The sequence below is a fragment of the Notolabrus celidotus genome, chromosome 24 (assembly GCF_009762535.1).
Source record: "Notolabrus celidotus isolate fNotCel1 chromosome 24, fNotCel1.pri, whole genome shotgun sequence".
In the NCBI taxonomy this organism is placed as follows: domain Eukaryota; kingdom Metazoa; phylum Chordata; class Actinopteri; order Labriformes; family Labridae; genus Notolabrus; species Notolabrus celidotus.
Window position 1 is genome coordinate 10,238,696 of NC_048295.1, and position 24,046 is coordinate 10,262,741.

General features: G+C 39.8%; 2 long non-coding RNA genes across 5 annotated transcripts in view; one reads left to right on the forward strand and one right to left on the reverse strand.

Annotated features, from left to right (window-relative positions):
- Window positions 1-2,236: 2,236 nt before the first annotated feature.
- LOC117807961 overlaps window positions 2,237-24,046 on the forward strand; it is a 30,827-nt gene continuing 9,017 nt past the window's right edge. For 2 of the 4 annotated variants that reach the window (XR_004630074.1, XR_004630077.1), the window contains exons 1-3: window positions 2,237-2,319; window positions 18,015-18,101; window positions 18,495-18,563. This is a non-coding gene — a long non-coding RNA (uncharacterized LOC117807961). Of the gene's footprint in view, window positions 2,320-15,976; window positions 17,921-18,014; window positions 18,102-18,494; window positions 18,564-24,046 lie in introns of those variants that run through there. The other 2 variants (XR_004630075.1, XR_004630076.1) reach the window with 2 other exon arrangements.
- On the reverse strand, window positions 17,759-18,542 carry LOC117807963. The gene is made up of 2 exons (XR_004630080.1): window positions 18,412-18,542; window positions 17,759-18,330 (listed from the first exon to the last, which is right to left on the reverse strand). It is a non-coding gene; the product is annotated as an uncharacterized LOC117807963 (long non-coding RNA).

Here is a 24,046-nt window from a genome sequence, read left to right on the forward strand (position 1 = left end):
TTTTTAAGGTGTGTTGTAACTCAAATAAAACCACTGCACACTTTTCTTTCTGGGGAGTTTCCTGGCCAAGGGCCTAAAATCTTAATGTTTTGTTCCCCGAGCCATTTTGTTCTGACTTTTGCTTTATGGCAAGGTGCTCCATCATGCTGGATAAGGCATTCTTCATCACCAAACTGCCCTTGGATGGTTGGGAGAAGTTGCTCTCGGAGGACGTTCTGGTACCATTCTTTATTCATGGCTGTGTTTTTAGGCAAGATTGTGAGAGAGCCCACTCCCTTGACCGAAAAGCAACCCCACACATGAATGGTCTCAGGATGCTTCACTGTTGGCAAGAGACAGGACTGATGGTGGCGCTCACCTCGTCTTCTCCGAACAAGCCTTCCTCCAGATGCCCCAAACAATCGGAAAGGGGATTCATCAGAGAAAATGACTTTACCCCAGTCCTCAGCAGTCCAGTCCCTGTACCTTCTGCAGAATATCAGTCTGTCCCTGATGTTTTCACTGGAGAGAAGTGGCTTCTTTGCTGCCCTCCTTGACACCAGGCCTTCCTCCAAAAGTCTTCGCCTCACTGTGCGTGCAGATGCACTCACACCTGCGCATTGTGCAATGCAATGATGGCTGCACGTGTTTCCTTGCAGGTAACCATGGCTAACAGATGAGGAACAATGGTGTCATGCACCATCTTCCTTTTAAAGTGTCCAGTCACTCAATCATTACAGATTGATCGCCAGCTTTGTCCTCATCAACACCCACACCTGTGTTAATGTGTGTGACACCTGTGTGTCATTGAAATGATGTTAGCTGGTCCTTTTGTGGCAGGGCTGAAATGCAGTGGAAATGTGTTTTTGGTGATAAAGTTCATTTTCAAGGCAAAGAGGGACTTTGCAATGAATTGCAGTTGAGCTGATCACTCCTCATAACATTCTGGAGTATATGCAAATTGCCATTATAAAAACTGAAGCAGCAGACTTTGTGAAAATTAATAGTTGTGTCATTCTCAAAACTTTTGGCCATGACTGTATATTACTACAGCTACGGATCATATTGAGGTGTTCAAAATGTAAACATGCATTTAAACGCGGTCATATATCAGCCGGGAGCGCAACCCGGTCAGAATCAGTCCAGCAGAGGAGAAAAAAAGCGCTTGTGGAGACCTGTCACTCAGCTGGGTGCTGCAGCTGTCTTAATCATCTGATTCTGAAACATGCTTTAAACTTAAAACCCCTCCACTCAGCGAGTGATGAGAGAGCAACGCAAGACACTTAATGATGTTGAAAAAGCCGAGGATAATGCAGATAGCACCTTCTACTGTTGAAAAATTATATCCAGATACAAATGATGTTGAATCAATTTTATTTTATTTTTTATTTTTTCTTTCTTTTTGAATCAATTTTAATCCGCCTTTATTTGTATTGATTTTTTACCAGTATGCGATATATCCTTACATCCCTACCAATTGTAGTTAAAAAACACTGAGGTGGCCAACCAGAGTTCAAGGGGCTGCAGCACCCCTGGATACTTCTTTGGACACACCCCTGCAGAAGATGTGAAAGGACCTGAAAGTGCAGAAAAGTTGCAAAAGAGAGAAAATACGTGTGTGCAACGCTATATGTATGATTCTTGGAAATGAATACACACTTTGCTGTGTCACAGCAAACAAGAAGGAAACACCCAAACAGCTATCCATGCTTTAAGTTTATATTTGACAATAACATCATGCACAGCCAACCATGACAGGAAGCTGGTAGTCCTCCTCCACATGCTCCATACAGCCAGCCACACATACAGCCACACATACAGTCACACACACAGCCACACATACAGCCACACACACAGCCACACACACAGCCACACACATACAGCCAACAGGTGAATGAACAACCAGCTTTAAATGCTCCAAAGCCTCGGCGGGCTTCACTCCCCGCTGTCAGAGCAGAGAGCTGGAACAATTCAAAGCAAGACCACAGACTCATCCAGAACCCAGCCAGCAGTTAGAAACACAAGGGGGAGGTTCCCACCAGCAGCCGTCACACCTCCAGCGCAAGCTTCCAAACAATCACACCAAAAGTCAACAACGGAATGCTAAAGGGGGTCAGCGCTGCAAAAGTCAAAGCCTCGGCGGGCTCCCTGACTGTGTCTGTGTGGACAGCAGTGAATTTATTCAGCACACAGCAAAATACAACATAGAGCTCAAAGCAGAGCTTCCAAATCATCAAGGAGAAGGCTGGCTGCAGGTGCATAGGGAGAGTGAACAGGTGGGAAGCTCTGCAGCCAGCTAGCAGCAGGAGGAGGACAGGTGAGCTACAGACAGAAAAGCAGGTAAACAATAAACATGTGCTTACTTTGAGATGTGGAGCTCCTCTCGTGGTGTTGACATGTGCAAGACACCCCAATGGAGGTATTCCTGTAAAGACAGTTGGATTTATGTTAGTGTATTTCCTGTAATTGATAGACAGTGGTAGCGTCTCTGTGTTTTTAGCAGCGTTTAGCATGCTGAAAAGCTAGCTTTGCCTTGCAGCTTTAAGATTGCACATGTAAACATATTAAAGCTAAACACACCGGAAAGTTTGTTGGCCCTGGTAGATAGTGCTAACGTCGCTCTGTTTTAGCAGCATTTCGCAATGCAGCAAAGCTAGCTTTATCTTCAATATCCCGTGCCAACTTTTTTAAAGCTAACACAACAGCCAGTGCATGCTTCTCTGTGTTTTTAGCAGCAATTAGCAAAGTTAGAACGCTAGCTTTATCCCGCAGCTGTAACATTTCACGTGCAGCAATTAGCAATATTAGAAAGCTAACTGTATCCCGCAGCTTTGACATTTCACATGCAGAATTAGCAACACTAGAAAGCTAACTGTATCCTGCAGCTTTGACATTTTACATGCAGAATTAGCAACACTAGAAAGCTAACTTTATCCTGCAGCTTTAACATTTCACATGCAGAATTAGCAAAACTAGAAAGTTAATTTTATCCTGCAGCTTTAATATTTCAATTGCAGAATTAGCAAAACTAGAAAACTAGCTTTATCCTGCAGCTCTAACATTTCACATGCAGAATTAGCAACACTAGAAAGCATATTTATCCTGCAGCTTCAACTTTTCACATGCAGCAATTAGCAAAACTAGAAAACTAGCTTTATCCTGCAGCTTTTACATTTCACATGCAGAATTAGCAACACTAGAAAACTAGCTTTATCCTGCAGCTTTTACATTTCACATGCAGAATTAGCAAAGTTAGAAAGCATATTTATCCTGCAGCTTCAACATTTCATGACAACCTTTTAAAGCTAAAGCCTGTTAACTATCAGCAAACTAACAGGTTAGCAAGCACAAGCAGTAGCCCTGGTAGGCAGTCCTAGCTTCTCTGTTATTAGCAGCAATTAGCATGCTGGAAAGCTAGCTCTATCCTCAAGCTTTAACATTTCACAGGCCAAAATTTAAAGCTCAAACCACAGGGACAGAGATAAAGCTGTATTAACAGGAAGCTAACAAGATAGCAAGCACAAGCATTGGCACGGCTAGCTTCTCTTTGTTTTTAGCAGCAATTAGCAATGTTAGAAAGCTAGCTTTGTCCTCCAGCCTTATCATTTCACATGCAGCATTTAGCATTACTTTAAAGATAGCTTTATCCTCCAGTGTTAACATTTCACATGCAGCATTTAGCAACACTAGAAAGCTAGCTTCATCTTCCAACCACAGAAACATAGATAAAGGTGTATGAACAGGAAGTTAACAAGCTAGCAAGCATTGGCCCTGCTAACTACTTGTAACTTGTTTGTAGCAACAATTAGCAATACTAGAAAACTAGCTTTAACCTCCAGCTTCAACATTTCACATGCCAACTTCTCAAAGATAAAACCACAGGGACATAAATAGACATTTCTCATCAGGAGGCTAACAAGCTAGCAAGCAAAAGCAAAAGCAGTAGCCCCAGTAGCCAGTGCTATCTTCTCTCTGTTTTAGCAGCTATTAGCAGTGTTAGAAAGCTAGCTTTATCCTCCAGCCTTATCATTTCACTGGCAGCATTTAGCAATGCTAGAAAGCTAGCTTTATCTTCCAGCTTTAACATTTCACATGCAGCATTTAGCAATACTAGAGAGCTAGCTTTATCCTCTAGCTTTAACATTTCATATGCAGAATTAGCAACACTACACAGCTAGCTGTATCCTGCAGCTTCAACATTTCACATGCAGAATTAGCAACACTAGACAAGCTAGCTTTATCCTGCAGCTTTAACATTTCACATGCAGAATTAGCAACACTAGACAGCTAGCTTTATCCTCTAGCTTTAACATTTCACATGCAGAATTAGCAACACTACACAGCTAGCTTTATCCTGCAGCTTCAACATTTCACTGGCAGCATTTAGCAATGCTATTGAGCTAGCTTTATCTTCCAGCTTTAATATTTCACATGCAGCATTTAGCAATACTAGAGAGCTAGCTTTATCCTGCAGCTTTGACATTTCACATGCAGAATTAGCAACACTAGACAGCTAGCTTTATCCCCTAGCTTTAACATTTCACATGCAGAATTAGCAACACTACACAGCTAGCTTTATCCTGCAGCTTTGACATTTCACATGCAGAATTAGCAACACTAGAAAGCTAACTTTATCCTGCAGCTTTAACATTTAACATGCAGAATTAGCAACACTAGACAGCTAGCTTTATCCTCTAGCTTTAACATTTCATATGCAGAATTAGCAACACTACACAGCTAGCTTTATCCTCTAGCTTTAACATTTCACATGCAGAATTAGTAACACTACACAGCTAGCTTTATCCTGCAGCTTCAACATTTCACTGGCAGCATTTAGCAATGCTATTAAGCTAGCTTTATCTTCCAGCTTAAACATTTCACATGCAGCATTTAGCAATACTAGAGCGCTAGCTTTATCCTGCAGCTTTGACATTTCACATGCAGAATTAGCAACACTACACAGCTAGCTTTATCCTCTAGCTTTAACATTTCACATGCAGAATTAGCAACACTACACAGCTAGCTTTATCCTGCAGCTTTGACATTTCACATGCAGAATTAGCAACACTAGGAAGCTAACTTTATCCTGCAGCTTTAACATTTCACATGCAGAATTAGCAACACTACACAGCTAGCTTCATCCTCTAGCTTTAACATTTCACATGCAGAATTAGCAACACTACACAGCTAGCTTTATCCTGCAGCTTCAACATTTCACTGGCAGCATTTACCAATGCTATTAAGCAAGCTTTATCTTCCAGCTTTAACATTTCACATGCAGAATTAGCAACACTAGACAAGCTAGCTTTATCCTGCAGCTTCAACATTTCACATGCAGAATTAGCAACACTAGACAAGCTAGCTTTATCCTGCAGCTTTAACATTTCACATGCAGAATTAGCAACACTAGACAGCTAGCTTTATCCTCTAGCTTTAACATTTCACATGCAGAATTAGCAACACTACACAGCTAGCTTTATCCTGCAGCTTCAACATTTCACTGGCAGCATTTAGCAATGCTATTGAGCTAGCTTTATCTTCCAGCTTTAATATTTCACATGCAGCATTTAGCAATACTAGAGAGCTAGCTTTATCCTGCAGCTTTGACATTTCACATGCAGAATTAGCAACACTAGACAGCTAGCTTTATCCCCTAGCTTTAACATTTCACATGCAGAATTAGCAACACTACACAGCTAGCTTTATCCTGCAGCTTTGACATTTCACATGCAGAATTAGCAACACTAGAAAGCTAACTTTATCCTGCAGCTTTAACATTTAACATGCAGAATTAGCAACACTAGACAGCTAGCTTTATCCTCTAGCTTTAACATTTCATATGCAGAATTAGCAACACTACACAGCTAGCTTTATCCTCTAGCTTTAACATTTCACATGCAGAATTAGTAACACTACACAGCTAGCTTTATCCTGCAGCTTCAACATTTCACTGGCAGCATTTAGCAATGCTATTAAGCTAGCTTTATCTTCCAGCTTAAACATTTCACATGCAGCATTTAGCAATACTAGAGCGCTAGCTTTATCCTGCAGCTTTGACATTTCACATGCAGAATTAGCAACACTACACAGCTAGCTTTATCCTCTAGCTTTAACATTTCACATGCAGAATTAGCAACACTACACAGCTAGCTTTATCCTGCAGCTTTGACATTTCACATGCAGAATTAGCAACACTAGGAAGCTAACTTTATCCTGCAGCTTTAACATTTCACATGCAGAATTAGCAACACTACACAGCTAGCTTCATCCTCTAGCTTTAACATTTCACATGCAGAATTAGCAACACTACACAGCTAGCTTTATCCTGCAGCTTCAACATTTCACTGGCAGCATTTACCAATGCTATTAAGCAAGCTTTATCTTCCAGCTTTAACATTTCACATGCAGAATTAGCAACACTAGAAAGCTAACTTTATCCTGCAGCTTTGACATTTCACATGCTGAATTAGCAACACTAGAAAGCTAACTTAATCCTGCAGCTTTAACATTTAACATGCAGAATTAGCAACACTAGACAGCTAGCTTTATCCTCTAGCTTTAACATTTCATATGCAGAATTAGCAATACTACACAGCTAGCTTTATCCTGCAGCTTCAACATTTCACATGCAGAATTAGCAACACTAGACAAGCTAGCTTTATCCTGCAGCTCTAACATTTCACATGCAGAATTAGCAACACTACACAGCTAGCTTTATCCTGCAGCTTCAACATTTCACTGGCAGCATTTAGCAATGCTATTAAGCTAGCTTTATCTTCCAGCTTAAACATTTCACATGCAGCATTTAGCAATACTAGAGAGCTAGCTTTATCCTGCAGCTTTGACATTTCACATGCAGAATTAGCAACACTAGACAGCTAGCTTCATCCTCTAGCTTTAACATTTCACATGCAGAATTAGCAACACTACACAGCTAGCTTTATCCTGCAGCTTTGACAATTCACATGCAGTATTAGCAACACTAGAAAGCTAACTTTATACTGCAGCTCTAACATTTCACATGCAGAATTAGCAACACTACACAGCTAGCTTTATCCTCTAGCTTTGACAATTCACATGCAGTATTAGCAACACTACACAGCTAGCTTTATCCTGCAGCTTTGACAATTCACATGCAGTATTAGCAACACTAGACAGCTAGCTTTATCCTGCAGCTCTAACATTTCACATGCAGAATTAGCAACACTACACAGCTAGCTTAATCCTCTAGCTTTAACATTTCACATGCAGAATTAGCAACACTACACAGCTAGCTTTATCCTGCAGCTTCAACATTTCACTGGCAGCATTTACCAATGCTATTAAGCAAGCTTTATCTTCCAGCTTTAACATTTCACATGCAGAATTAGCAACACTAGAAAGCTAACTTCATCCTGCAGCTTTAACATTTCACATGCAGAATTAGCAACACTAGACAGCTAGCTTTATCCTCTAGCTTTAACATTTCACATGCAGAATTAGCAACACTACATAGCTAGCTTTATCCTGCAGCTTTAACATTTCACATGCAAAATTAGCAAAGTTAGAAAGCTAGCTTAATCCTCCAGATTTAACATTTCATGACAACCTTTTAAAGCTAAAGCCAGTTAACTATCAGCAAATAACAGGCTAGCAAGCACAAGCAGTAGCCCTGGTAGCCAGTCCTAGCTTCTCTCTGTTATTAGCAGCAATTAGCATGCTGGAAAGCTATCTCTATCTTCAAGCTTTAACATTTCACATGCCAACTTTTAAAGCTCAAACCACAGGGACAGAGATAAAGTTGTATTAACAGGAAGCTAACAAGATAGCAAGCACAAGCATTGACACTGCTAGCTTCTCTCTGTTTTTAGCAGCAATTAGCAATGTTAGAAAGCTAGCTTTGTCCTCCAGCCTTATCATTTCACATGCAGCATTTAGCATTACTTTAAAGATAGCTTTATCCTCCAGTGTTAACATTTCACATGCAGCATTTAGCAACACTAGAAAGCTAGCTTCATCTTCCAACCACAGAAACATAGATAAAGGTGTATGAACAGGAGGTTAACAAGCTAGCAAGCATTGGCCCTGCTAACTACTTGTAACTTGTTTGTAGCAACAATTAGCAATACTAGAAAACTAGCTTTAACCTCCAGCTTCAACATTTCACATGCCAACTTCTCAAAGATAAAACCACAGGGACATAAATAGACATTTCTCATCAGGAGGCTAACAAGCTAGCAAGCAAAAGCACAAGAAGTAGCCCCAGTAGCCAGTGCTATCTTCTCTCTGTTTTAGCAGCAATTAGCAATGTTAGAAAGCTAGCTTTATCCTCCAGCCTTATCATTTCACTGGCAGCATTTAGCAATGCTAGAAAGCTAGCTTTATCTTCCAGCTTTAACATTTCACATGCAGCATTTAGCAATACTAGAGAGCTAGCTTTATCCTGCAGCTTTGACATTTCACATGCAGAATTAGCAACACTAGACAGCTAGCTTTATCTTCTAGCTTTAACATTTCACATGCAGAATTAGCAATACTACACAGCTAGCTTTATCCTGCAGCTTTGACATTTCACATGCAGAATTAGCAACACTAGAAAGCTAACTTTATCCTGCAGCTTTAACATTTCACATGCAGAATTAGCAACACTAGACAGCTAGCTTTATCCTCTAGCTTTAACATTTCACATGCAGAATTAGCAACACTACACAGCTAGCTTTATCCTGCAGCTTCAACATTTCACTGGCAGCATTTAGCAATGCTATTAAGCTAGCTTTATCTTCCAGCTTTAACATTTCACATGCAGCATTTAGCAATACTAGAGAGCTAGCTTTATCCTGCAGCTTTGACATTTCACATGCAGAATTAGCAACACTAGACAGCTAGCTTTATCCCCTAGCTTTAACATTTCACATGCAGAATTAGCAACACTACACAGCTAGCTTTATCCTGCAGCTTTGACATTTCACATGCAGCATTTAGCAACACTAGAAAGCTAACTTTATCCTGCAGCTTTAACATTTCACATGCAGAATTAGCTCTCTGTTTTTAGCAGCAATTAGCAATGTTAGAAAGCTAGCTTTGTCCTCCAGCCTTATCATTTCACATGCAGCATTTAGCATTACTTTAAAGATAGCTTTATCCTCCAGTGTTAACATTTCACATGCAGAATTAGCAACACTAGACAGCTAGCTTTATCCTCTAGCTTTAACATTTCACATGTAGAATTAGCAACACTACACAGCTAGCTTTATCCTGCAGCTTCAACATTTCACTGGCAGCATTTAGCAATGCTATTAAGCTAGCTTTATCTTCCAGCTTTAACATTTCACATGCAGCATTTAGCAATACTAGAGAGCTAGCTTTATCCTGCAGCTTTGACATTTCACATGCAGAATTAGCAACACTAGACAGCTAGCTTTATCCCCTAGCTTTAACATTTCACATGCAGAATTAGCAACACTACACAGCTAGCTTTATCCTGCAGCTTTGACATTTCACATGCAGAATTAGCAACACTAGAAAGCTAACTTTATCCTGCAGCTTTAACATTTCACATGCAGAATTAGCAACACCAGACAGCTAGCTTTATCCTGCAGCTCTAACATTTCACATGCAGAATTAGCAACACTACACAGCTAGCTTTATCCTGCAGCTTCAACATTTCACATGCAGAATTAGCAACACTAGACAGCTAGCTTTATCATCTGGCTTTAACATTTCACCTGCAGAATTAGCAACACTACACAGCTAGCTTTATCCTGCAGCTTTGACATTTCACATGCAGAATTAGCAACACTAGAAAGCTAACTTTATCCTGCAGCTTTAACATTTCACATGCAGAATTAGCAACACCAGACAGCTAGCTTTATCCTGCAGCTCTAACATTTCACATGCAGAATTAGCAACACTACACAGCTAGCTTTATCCTGCAGCTTCAACATTTCACATGCAGAATTAGCAACACTAGACAGCTAGCTTTATCCTCTGGCTTTAACATTTCACCTGCAGAATTAGCAACACTACACAGCTAGCTTTATCCTGCAGCTTTGACATTTCACATGCAGAATTAGCAACACTAGAAAGCTAACTTTATCCTGCAGCTTTAACATTTAACATGCAGAATTAGCAACACTAGACAGCTAGCTTTATCCTCTGGCTTTAACATTTCACATGCAGAATTAGCAACACTACACAGCTAGCTTTCTCCTGCAGCTTTGACATTTCACATGCAGAATTAGCACCACTAGAAAGCTAACTTTATCCTCTAGCTTTAACATTTCACATGCAGAATTAGCAACACTACACAGCTAGCTTTATCCTGCAGCTTTAACATTTCACATGCAAAATTAGCAAAGTTAGAAAGCTAGCTTAATCCTCCAGATTTAACATTTCATGACAACCTTTTAAAGCTAAAGCCAGTTAACTATCAGCAAACTAACAGGCTAGCAAGCACAAGCAGTAGCCCTGGTAGCCAGTCCTAGCTTCTCTCTGTTTTTAGCAGCAATTAGCAATGTTAGAAAGCTAGCTTCATCCTCCAGCCTTATCATTTCAAATGCCAGCTTTTTAAAGCTCAAACCACAGGGACATAAATAGACATTTCTCATCAGGAGGCTAACAAGCTAGCAAGCAAAAGCAAAAGCAGTAGCCCCAGTAGCCAGTACTATCTTCTCTCTGTTTTAGCAGCAATTAGCAATGTTAGAAAGCTAGCTTTATCCTCCAGCCTTATCATTTCACTGGCAGCATTTAGCAATGCTAGAAAGCTAGCTTTATCTTCCAGCTTTAACATTTCACATGCAGCATTTAGCAATACTAGAGAGCTAGCTTTATCCTCTAGCTTTAACATTTCATATGCAGAATTAGCAACACTACACAGCTAGCTTTATCCTGCAGCTTCAACATTTCACATGCAGAATTAGCAACACTAGACAAGCTAGCTATATCCTGCAGCTTTAACATTTCACATGCAGAATTAGCAACACTAGACAGCTAGCTTTATCCTCTAGCTTTAACATTTCACATGTAGAATTAGCAACACTACACAGTTAGCTTTATCCTGCAGCTTCAACATTTCACTGGCAGCATTTAGCAATGCTATTAAGCTAGCTTTATCTTCCAGCTTTAACATTTCACATGCAGCATTTAGCAATACTAGAGAGCTAGCTTTATCCTGCAGCTTTGACATTTCACATGCAGAATTAGCAACACTAGACAGCTAGCTTTATCCCCTAGCTTTAACATTTCACATGCAGAATTAGCAACACTACACAGCTAGCTTTATCCTGCAGCTTTGACATTTCACATGCAGAATTAGCAACACTAGAAAGCTAACTTTATCCTGCAGCTTTAACATTTCACATGCAGAATTAGCAACACTAGACAGCTAGCTTTATCCTGCAGCTCTAACATTTCACATGCAGAATTAGCAACACTACACAGCTAGCTTTATCCTGCAGCTTTAACATTTCACATGCAAAATTAGCAAAGTTAGAAAGCTAGCTTAATCCTCCAGATTTAACATTTCATGACAACCTTTTAAAGCTAAAGCCAGTTAACTATCAGCAAACTAACAGGCTAGCAAGCACAAGCAGTAGCCCTGGTAGCCAGTCCTAGCTTCTCTCTGTTTTTAGCAGCAATTAGCAATGTTAGAAAGCTAGCTTCATCCTCCAGCCTTATCATTTCAAATGCCAGCTTTTTTAAAGCTCAAACCACAGGGACATAAATAGACATTTCTCATCAGGAGGCTAACAAGCTAGCAAGCAAAAGCAAAAGCAGTAGCCCCAGTAGCCAGTGCTATCTTCTCTCTTTTTTAGCAGCAATTAGCAATGTTAGAAAGCTAGCTTTATCCTCCAGCCTTATCATTTCACTGGCAGCATTTAGCAATGCTAGAAAGCTAGCTTTATCTTCCAGCTTTAACATTTCACATGCAGCATTTAGCAATACTAGAGAGCTAGCTTTATCCTCTAGCTTTAACATTTCATATGCAGAATTAGCAACACTACACAGCTAGCTTTATCCTGCAGCTTCAACATTTCACATGCAGAATTAGCAACACTAGACAAGCTAGCTTTATCCTGCAGCTTTAACATTTCACATGTAGAATTAGCAACACTAGACAGCTAGCTTTATCCTCTAGCTTTAACATTTCACATGTAGAATTAGCAACACTACACAGCTAGCTTTATCCTGCAGCTTCAACATTTCACTGGCAGCATTTAGCAATGCTATTAAGCTAGCTTTATCTTCCAGCTTTAACATTTCACATGCAGCATTTAGCAATACTAGAGAGCTAGCTTTATCCTGCAGCTTTGACATTTCACATGCAGAATTAGCAACACTAGACAGCTAGCTTTATCCCCTAGCTTTAACATTTCACATGCAGAATTAGCAACACTACACAGCTAGCTTTATCCTGCAGCTTTAACATTTCACATGCAGAATTAGCAACACTAGTCAGCTAGCTTTATCCTCTAGCTTTAACATTTCACATGTAGAATTAGCAACACTACACAGCTAGCTTTATCCTGCAGCTTCAACATTTCACATGCAGAATTAGCAACACTAGACAGCTAGCTTTATCCTCTGGCTTTAACATTTCACATGCAGAATTAGCAACACTACACAGCTAGCTTTATCCTGCAGCTTTGACATTTCACATGCAGAATTAGCAACACTAGAAAGCTAACTTTATCCTGCAGCTTTAACATTTCAAATGCAGAATTAGCAACACTAGACAGCTAGCTTTATCCTCTGGCTTTAACATTTCACATGCAGAATTAGCAACACTACACAGCTAGCTTTATCCTCTAGCTTTAACATTTCACATGCAGAATTAGCAACACTACACAGCTAGCTTTCTCCTGCAGCTTTGACATTTCACATGCAGAATTAGCACCACTAGAAAGCTAACTTTATCCTCTAGCTTTAACATTTCACATGCAGAATTAGCAACACTACACAGCTAGCTTTATCCTGCAGCTTTAACATTTCACATGCAAAATTAGCAAAGTTAGAAAGCTAGCTTAATCCTCCAGATTTAACATTTCATGACAACCTTTTAAAGCTAAAGCCAGTTAACTATCAGCAAACTAACAGGCTAGCAAGCACAAGCAGTAGCCCTGTTAGCCAGTCCTAGCTTCTCTCTGTTTTTAGCAGCAATTAGCAATGTTAGAAAGCTAGCTTCATCCTCCAGCCTTATCATTTCAAATGCCAGCTTTTTAAAGCTCAAACCACAGGGACATAAATAGACATTTCTCATCAGGAGGCTAACAAGCTAGCAAGCAAAAGCAAAAGCAGTAGCCCCAGTAGCCAGTGCTATCTTCTCTCTGTTTTAGCAGCAATTAGCAATGTTAGAAAGCTAGCTTTATCCTCCAGCCTTATCATTTCACTGGCAGCATTTAGCAATGCTAGAAAGCTAGCTTTATCTTCCAGCTTTAACATTTCACATGCAGCATTTAGCAATACTAGAGAGCTAGCTTTATCCTCTAGCTTTAACATTTCATATGCAGAATTAGCAACACTACACAGCTAGCTTTATCCTGCAGCTTCAACATTTCACATGCAGAATTAGCAACACTAGACAAGCTAGCTATATCCTGCAGCTTTAACATTTCACATGCAGAATTAGCAACACTAGACAGCTAGCTTTATCCTCTAGCTTTAACATTTCACATGTAGAATTAGCAACACTACACAGCTAGCTTTATCCTGCAGCTTCAACATTTCACTGGCAGCATTTAGCAATGCTATTAAGCTAGCTTTATCTTCCAGCTTTAACATTTCACATGCAGCATTTAGCAATACTAGAGAGCTAGCTTTATCCTGCAGCTTTGACATTTCACATGCAGAATTAGCAACACTAGACAGCTAGCTTTATCCCCTAGCTTTAACATTTCACATGCAGAATTAGCAACACTAGAAAGCTAACTTTATCCTCTAGCTTTAACATTTAACATGCAGAATTAGCAACACTACACAGCTAGCTTTATCCTGCAGCTTTAACATTTCACATGCAAAATTAGCAAAGTTAGATAGCTAACTTAATCCTCCAGATTTAACATTTCATGACAACCTTTTAAAGCTAAAGCCAGTTAACTATCAGCAAACTAACAGGCTAGCAAGCACAAGCAGTAGCCCTGGTAGGCAGTCCTAGCTTCTCTCTGTTTTTAGCAACAATTAGCAATGTTAGAAAGCTAGCTTCATCCTCCAGCCTTATCATTTCAAATGCCAGCTTTTTTAAAGCTCAAACCACAGGGACATAAATAGACATTTCTCATCAGGAGGCTAACAAGCTAGCAAGCAAAAGCAAAAGCAGTAGCCCCAGTAGCCAGTGCTATCTTCTCTCTTTTTTAGCAGCAATTAGCAATGTTAGAAAGCTAGCTTTATCCTCCAGCCTTATCATTTCACTGGCAGCATTTAGCAATGCTAGAAAGCTAGCTTTATCTTCCAGCTTTAACATTTCACATGCAGCATTTAGCAATACTAGAGAGCTAGCTTTATCCTCTAGCTTTAACATTTCATATGCAGAATTAGCAACACTACACAGCTAGCTTTATCCTGCAGCTTCAACATTTCACATGCAGAATTAGCAACACTAGACAAGCTAGCTTTATCCTGCAGCTTTAACATTTCACATGCAGAATTAGCAACACTAGACAGCTAGCTTTATCCTCTAGCTTTAACATTTCACATGTAGAATTAGCAACACTACACAGCTAGCTTTATCCTGCAGCTTCAACATTTCACTGGCAGCATTTAGCAATGCTATTAAGCTAGCTTTATCTTCCAGCTTTAACATTTCACATGCAGCATTTAGCAATACTAGAGAGCTAGCTTTATCCTGCAAATTTGACATTTCTCATGCAGAATTAGCAACACTAGACAGCTAGCTTTATCCCCTAGCTTTAACATTTCACATGCAGAATTAGCAACACTACACAGCTAGCTTTATCCTGCAGCTTTAACATTTCACATGCAGAATTAGCAACACTAGTCAGCTAGCTTTATCCTCTAGCTTTAACATTTCACATGTAGAATTAGCAACACTACACAGCTAGCTTTATCCTCTGGCTTTAACATTTCACATGCAGAATTAGCAACACTACACAGCTAGCTTTATCCTGCAGCTTTGACATTTCACATGCAGAATTAGCAACACTAGAAAGCTAACTTTATCCTGCAGCTTTAACATTTCACATGCAGAATTAGCAACACTAGACAGCTTGCTTTATCCTCTGGCTTTAACATTTCACATGCAGAATTAGCAACACTACACAGCTAGCTTTATCCTCTAGCTTTAACATTTCACATGCAGAATTAGCAACACTACACAGCTAGCTTTATCCTGCAGCTTTGACATTTCACATGCAGAATTAGCAACACTAGAAAGCTAACTTTATCCTCTAGCTTTAACATTTCACATGCAGAATTAGCAACACTACACAGCTAGCTTTATCCTGCAGCTTTAACATTTCACATGCAAAATTAGCAAAGTTAGAAAGCTAGCTTAATCATCCAGATTTAACATTTCATGACAACCTTTTAAAGCTAAAGCCAGTTAACTATCAGCAAACTAACAGGCTAGCAAGCACAAGCTGTAGCCCTGGTAGCCAGTCCTAGCTTCTCTCTGTTTTTAGCAGCAATTAGCAATGTTAGAAAGCTAGCTTCATCCTCCAGCCTTATCATTTCAAATGCCAGCTTTTTAAAGCTCAAACCACAGGGATAGAGATAACTGTTTATCAGGAACCAATAAAGCAAGCAAGCACAAGCAAAAGCCCTTGTAGCCAGTGTTAGCTTCTCTCTGTTTTAGCAGCATTTAGCAGTGCTAGAAAGCTTGCTTTGTCCTCCAGCTTTAACATTTCACTTGCCAACTTTTTAAAGCTTAAACCACAGTAACATAGATAAAGGTGTATGAACAGGAAGTTAACAAGCTAGCAATCATTTGCCCTGCTAGCCAGTGATAGCTTTTTTCTGCATTTAGCAGCAATTAGCAATGTTAGAAAGCTAGCTTTGTCCTCTAGCTTTGAAATTTCATGTGCCAACATTTTTAAAGCTAAAACCCCAGGGACAGAGATCAAGCTGCATTCAGCAATGTTTGAAACTAGCTTTATCTTCCAACTTTTTCAAGCTAAAACCAGTGTATTATCAGGAAGCTAACAAGCTAACAAACATTTGCCAGGGTTCTCTCTGTTTTTAGCACCAAATAGCAATGTTAGAAAGCTAGCTTTACCCTCCAACTTTAACATTTCACATGCAAACCTTTTAAAAGCTAAATCCGCAGGGTTAGAAGAGAAATGTTGATTTTCAGGTAGCATAGCAAACAAGCTAGCTAGCACAAGCATTAGCCTTCATAGCCAATGTTAGCTTCTCTCTGTTATTAGCAGCAATTAACAATGTTAGAAAGCTAGCTTTGTCCTCTAGCTTTGAAATTTCATGTGCCAACATTTTTAAAGCTAAAACCCCAGGGACAGAGATCAAGCTGCATTCAGCAATGTTTGAAACTAGCTTTATCTTCCAACTTTTTCAAGCTAAAACCAGTGTATTATCAGGAAGCTAACAAGCTAACAAACATTTGCCAGGTTCTCTCTGTTTTTAGCACCAAATAGCAATGTTAGAAAGCTAGCTTTACCCTCCAACTTTCATTTTTCACATGCAAACCTTTTAAAAGCTAAATCCACAGGGTTAGAAGAGAAATGTTGATTTTCAGGTAGCATAGCAAACAAGCTAGCAAGCACAAGCATTAGCCCTGGTAGCCAATGTTAGCTTCTCTGTGTTATTAGCAGCAATTAGCAATGTTAGAAAGCTAGCTTTGTCCTCTAGCTTTGAAATTTCATGTGCCAACATTTTTAAAGCTAAAACCCCAGAGACAGAGATCAAGCTGCATTCAGCAATGTTTGAAACTAGCTTTATCTTCCAACTTTTTCAAGCTAAAACCAGTGTATTATCAGGAAGCTAACAAGCTAACAAACATTTGCCAGGTTCTCTCTGTTTTTAGCACCAAATAGCAATGTTAGAAAGCTAGCTTTACCCTCCAACTTTCATTTTTCACATGCAAACCTTTTAAAAGCTAAATCCACAGGGTTAGAAGAGAAATGTTGATTTTCAGGTAGCATAGCAAACAAGCTAGCAAGCACAAGCATTAGCCCTGGTAGCCAATGTTAGCTTCTCTGTGTTATTAGCAGCAATTAGCAATGTTAGAAAGCTAGCTTTGTCCTCTAGCTTTGAAATTTCATGTGCCAACATTTTTAAAGCTAAAACCCCAGAGACAGAGATCAAGCTGCATTCAGCAATGTTTGAAACTAGCTTTATCTTCCAACTTTTTCAAGCTAAAACCAGTGTATTATCAGGAAGCTAACAAGCTAACAAACATTTGCCAGGTTCTCTCTGTTTTTAGCACCAAATAGCAATGTTAGAAAGCTAGCTTTACCCTCCAACTTTCATTTTTCACATGCAAACCTTTTAAAAGCTAAATCCACAGGGTTAGAAGAGAAATGTTGATTTTCAGGTAGCATAGCAAACAAGCTAGCAAGCACAAGCATTAGCCCTGGTAGCCAATGTTAGCTTCTCTGTGTTATTAGCAGCAATTAGCAATGTTAGAAAGCTAGCTTTGTCCTCTAGCTTTGAAATTTCATGTGCCAACCTTTTAAAAGCTAAATCCGCAGGGTTAGAAGAGAAATGTTGATTTTCAGGTAGCATAGCAAACAAGCTAGCAAGCTCAGAGACAGAGGGGCTAATGCTGGAAATGTGAACCTGACTCCATTTTGACGTGGAAGTTCAAAATTTAAGACAAGCAGGGACCAGACAATTCAAAAAATATTTTAATGTAGGTATCAGGGACAAGACTTTTAAACACAATTAATTGACATGACAGAGAAAAGCTAGCATACTCCTTACAAGATTAATGTGACTTACTTGTTGCACATGGTGGGGAACTTTCAGTCATCTCTCAGTTGTTCCTATGAAGGTAAAGTTAGCCATTAGATATCAAAAACAGCTAGCAAACAGTCACCAAGAGACAGAGAAACAGGCATTCACCTCTTCTGTCTTTCCTCCCTCAGTGTCCAGGCGGAAACGGTGAAGTCCCTCTGCTCCTGTGAAGGCTCCCACACCTTCTCTGAGACTGCTGACTCCAAACACATCTCCGGGTTTGTTCCTTCATTTTATTCCTCACGTTTTTAGAGTCCTTCATTTAGATTTCCACAGCATTATCTCCATAGTTTGAGGTAGTTTGAGTGAGTTTGAGTGGAGGAGCCTTGATGTGCCTGTGGCTGAGGCAGCACCACACCGAGCTGCTGAGCAGGAACCACACAGGTGTTGCTCGTCAGGCAAACAAAACTTGCTCAGTTTGGGGTCTCTGGCTGCATCGTGAGTCTTCTGTGTTCACAATATATATATATATGTAGAAGTATCTCACATTTTGAAGGTTTTATTTATCTGTAAAAGAGCTTTTTTTACCACTTTAGCACTGGGAACTCAGGAGCATGCTCTCTACCCAGCACAGGATGTGATGTGTCTTCTTCTCCTTCTTCCTCTGGCAGCAGTTGAACCAGTATGAAAGCTCATTACTGCCCCCTACTGCACTGGAGACGATGCCTCAGCAACAACAGGTAAAGTTACGCTCTCTATTCTAATTCTAATTCTAATCTTGAGCACACAACTTATTATTTTGCGCACACAACTTATATTGCACACGTTATTTTATTATCTTGCACGTAAGTTATTGAGCACACAAGTTAGCATCTTGAGCGCAAGCTATTATCTTGAGCATACAGGTTAAGTATAATATTTGCACAGGTTATCTTGCACACACAAGTCACCTTGCGCACTGAAGTTATTGTCTTCTTAATGTTGTGGTTGTTTTGGAATTTCTTGAGCTAACCATGTGATGCTTGCTAGCTTGTTAGCTTCATGTCAGTGGTTTAGCAAGGTGCTCCCCAAATGACTTCCATTATTTTTAACAAATAAACATGTGCTTTATTAACTCAAGTTTTCTATTTGTCTTGCTTGACATGCACTTTTATACATTCACTCATTGCTCCAGACAAACAATTCCAATTGTCATACTTACCCATGTTGGGACTCGAACCAGTGTCCTCTCAGTTTCCAAGCGAAGTCCTTATGCACTGAGCTACTGCCCCTGCACAGAAAATTTTTTTGAAATGTTTTATTTCACCCCACAAGTCATTGTGATATGTGCACAAACTTCTGTCTTTTTACTGTTTTGGTTGTTGGGAATCAAAGAGTGAGGCCAAAAAAACACTGCTAGCTTGATGTAAGTGGTGTAGCATGCTAAAAAAAAAAAGAACCACTGTTAATCTGACTGCAAAACTTTGTCTGTGCCAGGGCTTGAACTGGCAACCTTCCTGTTCCCAAGCCAAGTCCTTATAGACTGAGCTACTGACTCCACACATGCCATATTTCGAAACGTTTTATTTGAGCATACAAGTTATTGTAATTCGTGCACAAACTTCTGTCTTTTTACTGTTTTGGTTGTTGGGAATCAAAGAGTGAGCCCAAAAAAACACTGCTAGCTTGATGTAAGTGGTGTAGCATGCTAAAAAAAAAAGAACCACTGTTAATCTGACTGCAAAACTTTGTCTGTGCCAGGGCTTGAACTGGCAACCTTCCTGTTCCCAAGCCAAGTCCTTATAGACTGAGCTACTGACTCCACTCATGCCAAATTTCGAAACGTTTTATTTGGGCATACAAGTTATTGTAGTGTGTGCACAAACTTCTGTCTTTTTAATGTTGTGGTTGTTGGGAATCAAAGAGTGAGGCCAAAAAAACACTGCTAGCTTGATGTAAGTGGTGTAGCAAGCTTTAAAAAATGAACTGCAATTGATCTGACTGCAAAACTTTGTCTGTGCCAGGACTTGAACCAGTGACCTTCCTGTTCCCAAGCCAAGTCCTTATAGACTGAGCTACTGACTCCAGACATGCCAAATGTCGAAACGTTTTATTTGAGCATACAAGTTATTGTAATGTGTGCACAAATTTCTGTCTTTTTACTGTTTTGGTTGTTCAGAATCAAAGAGTGAGGCCAAAAAAACACTGCTAGCTTGATGTAAGTGGTGTAGCAAGCTTTAAAAAATGAACTGCAATTGATCTGACTGCAAAACTTCGTCTGTGCCAGGGCTTGAACTTACAACCTTCCTGTTCCCAAGCCAAGTCCTTATAGACTGAGCTACTGACTCCACACATGCCATATTTCGAAACGTTTTATTTGGGCATACAAGTTATTGTAATGTGTGCACAAACTTCTGTCTTTTTAATGTTGTGGTTGTTGGGAATCAAAGAGTGAGGCCAAAAAAACACTGCTAGCTTGATGTAAGTGGTGTAGCAAGCTTTAAAAAATGAACTGCAATTGATCTGACTGCAAAACTTTGTCTGTGCCAGGACTTGAACCAGTGACCTTCCTGTTCTCAAGCTAAGTCCTTATAGACTGAGCTACTGGCTCCACTCATGCCAAATTTCGAAACGTTTTATTTGGGCATGCAAGTTATTGTGATGTGTGCACAAATTTCTGTCTTTTTACTGTTTTGGTTGTTGGGAATCAAAGAGTGAGGCCAAAAAAACACTGCTAGCTTGATGTAAGTGGTGTAGCAAGCTTTAAAAAATGAACTGCAATTGATCTGACTGCAAAACTTTGTCTGTGCCAGGACTTGAACCAATGACCTTCCTGTTCCCAAGCCAAGTCCTTATAAACTGAGCTACTGACTCCACCCATGCCAAATTTCGAAACGTTTTATTTGAGCATACAAGTTATTGTAATGTGTGCACAAACTTCTGTCTTTTTAATGTTGTGGTTGTTGGGAATCAAAGAGTGAGGCCAAAAAAACACTGCTAGCTTGATGTAAGTGGTGTAGCAAGCTTTAAAAAATGAACTGCAATTGATCTGACTGCAAAACTTTGTCTGTGCCAGGACTTGAACCAGTGACCTTCCTGTTCCCAAGCCAAGTCCTTATAGACTGAGCTACTGACTCCACTCATGCCAAATTTCGAAACGTTTTATTTGAGCATACAAGTTATTGTAATGTGTGCACAAACTTCTGTCTTTTTACTGTTGTGGTTGTTCGGAATCAAAGAGTGAGGCCAAAAAAACACTGCTAGCTTGATGTAAGTGGTGTAGCAAGCTTTAAAAAATGAACTGCTATTGATCTGACTGCAAAACTTTGTCTGTACCAGGACTTGAACCAGTGACCTTCCTGTTCCCAAGCCAAGTCCTTATAAACTGAGCTACTGACTCCACCCATGCCAAATTTCGAAACGTTTTATTTGTGCATACAAGTTATTGTAATGTGTGCACAAACTTCTGTCTTTTTAATGTTGTGGTTGTTGGGAATCAAAGAGTGAGGCCAAAAAAACACTGCTAGCTTGATGTAAGTGGTGTAGCAAGCTTTAAAAAATGAACTGCAATTGATCTGACTGCAAAACTTTGTCTGTGCCAGGACTTGAACCAGTGACCTTCCTGTTCCCAAGCCAAGTCCTTATAGACTGAGCTACTGACTCCAGACATGCCAAATTTCGAAACGTTTTATTTGAGCATACAAGTTATTGTAATGCGTGCACACATTTCTGTCTTTTTACTGTTTTGGTTGTTCGGAATCAAAGAGTGAGGCCAAAAAAACACTGCTAGCTTGATTTAAGTGGTGTAGCAAGCTTTAAAAAATGAACTGCAATTGATCTGACTGCAAAACTTCATCTGTGCTAGGGCTTGAACTTACAACCTTCCTGTTCCCAAGCCAAGTCCTTATAGACTGAGCTACTGGCTCCACTCATGTCAAATTTCGAAACGTTTTATTTGGGCATACAAGTTATTGTAATGCGTGCACAAACTTCTGTCTTTTTACTGTTTTGGTTGTTCGGAATCAAAGAGTGAGGCCAAAAGAACACTGCTAGCTTGATGTAAGTGGTGTAGCAAGCTTTAAAAAATGAACTGCAATTGATCTGACTGCAAAACTTTGTCTGTGCCAGGACTTGAACCAGTGACCTTCCTGTTCCCAAGCCAAGTCCTTATAGACTGAGCTACTGACTCCACTCATGCCACATTTCGAAACGTTTTATTTGACCATACAAGTCATTGTGATATGTGCACAAACTTCTGTCTTTTTACTGTTGTGGTTGTTAGGAATCAAAGAGTGAGGCCAAAAAAACACTGCTAGCTTGATGTAAGTGGTGTAGCAAGCTTTAAAAAATGAACTGCAATTGATCTGACTGCAAAACTTCATCTGTGCTAGGGCTTGAACTTACAACCTTCCTGTTCCCAAGCCAAGTCCTTATAGACTGAGCTACTGGCTCCACTCATGCCAAATTTCGAAACGTTTTATTTGAGCATACAAGTTATTGTAATGCGTGCACAAACTTCTGTCTTTTTACTGTTTTGGTTGTTCGGAATCAAAGAGTGAGGCCAAAAGAACACTGCTAGCTTGATGTAAGTGGTGTAGCAAGCTTTAAAAAATGAACTGCAATTGATCTGACTGCAAAACTTTGTCTGTGCCAGGACTTGAACCAGTGACCTTCCTGTTCCCAAGCCAAGTCCTTATAGACTGAGCTACTGACTCCACTCATGCCACATTTCGAAACGTTTTATTTGACCATACAAGTCATTGTGATATGTGCACAAACTTCTGTCTTTTTACTGTTGTGGTTGTTAGGAATCAAAGAGTGAGGCCAAAAAAACACTGCTAGCTTGATGTAAGTGGTGTAGCAAGCTTTAAAAAATGAACTGCAATTGATCTGACTGCAAAACTTCATCTGTGCTAGGGCTTGAACTTACAACCTTCCTGTTCCCAAGCCAAGTCCTTATAGACTGAGCTACTGGCTCCACTCATGCCAAATTTCGAAACGTTTTATTTGAGCATACAAGTTATTGTAATGCGTGCACAAACTTCTGTCTTTTTACTGTTTTGGTTGTTCGGAATCAAAGAGTGAGGCCAAAAAAACACTGCTAGCTTGATGTAAGTGGTGTAGCAAGCTTTAAAAAATGAACTGCAATTGATCTGACTGCAAAACTTTGTCTGTGCCAGGACTTGAACCAGTGACCTTCCTGTTCCCAAGCCAAGTCCTTATAAACTGAGCTACTGACTCCACCCATGCCAAATTTCGAAACGTTTTATTTGAGCATACAAGTTATTGTAATGTGTGCACAAACTTCTGTCTTTTTAATGTTGTGGTTGTTGGGAATCAAAGAGTGAGGCCAAAAAAACACTGCTAGCTTGATGTAAGTGGTGTAGCAAGCTTTAAAAAATGAACTGCAATTGATCTGACTGCAAAACTTTGTCTGTGCCAGGACTTGAACCAATGACCTTCCTGTTCCCAAGCCAAGTCCTTATAGACTGAGCTACTGACTCCACTCATGCCAAATTTCGAAACGTTTTATTTGAGCATACAAGTCATTGTAATACGTGCACAAACTTCTGTCTTTTTACTGTTTTGGTTGTTCGGAATCAAAGAGTGAGGCCAAAAAAACACTGCTAGCTTGATGTAAGTGACGTAGCAAGCTTTAAAAAATGAACTGCAATTGATCTGACTGCAAAACTTTGTCTGTGCCAGGACTTGAACCAGTGACCTTCCTGTTCCCAAGCCAAGTCCTTATAAACTGAGCTACTGACTCCACCCATGCCTAATTGCGAAACGTTTTATTTGGGCATACAAGTTATTGTAATGTGTGCACAAACTTCTGTCTTTTTAATGTTGTGGTTGTTGGGAATCAAAGAGTGAGGCCAAAAAAACACTGCTAGCTTGATGTAAGTGGTGTAGCAAGCTTTAAAAAATGAACTGCAATTGATCTGACTGCAAAACTTTGTCTGTGCCAGGACTTGAACCAGTGACCTTCCTGTTCCCAAGCCAAGTCCTTATAGACTGAGCTACTGGCTCCACCCATGCCAAATTTCGAAACGTTTTATTTGGGCATACAAGTTATTGTAATGTGTGCACAAACTTCTGTCTTTTTACTGTTGTGGTTGTTCGGAATCAAAGAGTGAGGCCAAAAAAACACTGCTAGCTTGATGTAAGTGGTGTAGCAAGCTTTAAAAAATGAACTGCAATTGATCTGACTGCAAAACTTTGTCTGTGCCAGGGCTTGAACTTG